Source organism: Brassica oleracea, chromosome C3 (genome assembly GCF_000695525.1).
Source record: "Brassica oleracea var. oleracea cultivar TO1000 chromosome C3, BOL, whole genome shotgun sequence".
NCBI lineage: Eukaryota > Viridiplantae > Streptophyta > Magnoliopsida > Brassicales > Brassicaceae > Brassica > Brassica oleracea.
In genome coordinates this window covers 28,527,491-28,529,309 of record NC_027750.1, presented here as the reverse complement: position 1 = coordinate 28,529,309, position 1,819 = coordinate 28,527,491, and positions in this window count along the sequence as shown.

Below are 1,819 nucleotides of genomic sequence, written 5' to 3'. Positions count from 1 at the left end.
CTATACCCGCAACTATATTTCTTATAAACTTATATATTTAAAAAATCATTCATTCCTTCTATTAAGTTCGAAGCAAATAAAGCAATAAAATAAATTCAAAGTGATAAAACAAAGCAAGTATAAAAGCAAAACAAACATAGAAGTCGAAATCAACATTATTCTTTTAGGCAATCAGAAGTTTCATATTCCGTAGAATCATCTCTTTCATGGTCAAAATCATCGTTACCATCCTTATATACCAAATGAGCTTCAGGATTCTTTCCTTTCAGACTCTCTTGATAGAGGTCACAAAGATGTTTGGGAGTCCTACATATCTTAGCCCAATTGTTCCCCATTCCACATCTATGGCACACTGATTTGGTTGAGCTTTGTGGTTTAAAGGATACCCACGGCCTTTGCCATAGTGGTTCTCACTGCCAAATGTATAATAGTGGCCATGGCCACATCCTTTCTATCCTCCACGGCCATGGCCGTGTGGTCTATCATCCTGGACGTGGTTAGATTCTTTGGATTCTTTCTTTTCCTTTGCGACCTTATTGGCTTCAGGTAATGGGGTTGATCCAGGAGGTCTCAATTCATTGTTTCTCATCAGTATTGGAGGCTTAGCTAGCAATAGACTCATCCATAGACTTGTAGTCCGGGATTCTGAGATTCCTCCATAGCTTTTGGTAATAACACCTTTCTTTGGTGATTATATCTCGATTTGAATTCTGTCCAAAGGTCTAGAGGATTCTCAATTGTCAAATACTGATCTTTGAGACTCTCAATAAGATGATGGCGAATAATTAATATTGTCTTGTATCAATCTTTCTCATTTGCATTATTGCCTTCTATAATACATTCACCAAGTCTTTATGACTTTAGGATAATCTTTGTATCCAATACCCACTGTAAATAATTATCTCCAGGGAGATTTAGGGCAGCAAAATCCAGTTGATTTTCGACATCTCAAATCATATATCACTCAATATTTAGGTATAATTTTTCATGCGGCCTTATTCTTAAAAACAATCAATTTGGATTTCAATCTTGTGAGGACAATGAAACTATCAATCTTAAAAGCATTTAATCAATCAGTCAATTTCTAGCAAGTCTCAGCAATACGATTTCTATGTGCTCATAATATTATGGTTTATCAAGACTAGCAAAAACGGATTCAATTAATCACTCAATCTGTTTCAAGGCTGATTTTAGCAATACTAGAATATAGATTTCAAGCATAATTTCAATGAATCAGTTTCAAGGCTGATTGGTATTTAGCATAAACCGTGTGTAAATAATCTACCTAGTATCTGAATTTATTAAACCTCAAAAACATATAATCAGATCAATCAATTTAATAGAACTCATAAGCATAATGAATTTAGGGTTTCAAGTTTTAGATTTGCGGATTAAGGTTAGGACTTGAATTAGGGTTTCATGATTTCTAATCAGATCAATCAATAAAATCGAACCTAACATACAATCTTAAACCTCAAGACATTAGATTTTATCATGAATCTATCAACCTATCGGATTATATAAGCAAAGCAAGCTAGCAACCTATCGGATTCAATCAATGCTTTAACTGGCTGGTCGGTTTAATCAATTTTAAATCAGATGAACAATTAACCAAGCAGGATGAGAAAATAAATCTATCAATCCTAACTGTGATCAAAGCATTAATAAAAAAAAGTAGGTCGGATTTAATAAAGACTTAAACAGATCAGAATTATTAAACTAGCAGGATGAGAATAATAAATCTAGCAACTTAACTGTCAAAAAATTCTAGCAACATAGCATCAGATTCAATCAGATTTAAACCTCAATGATCAAAACC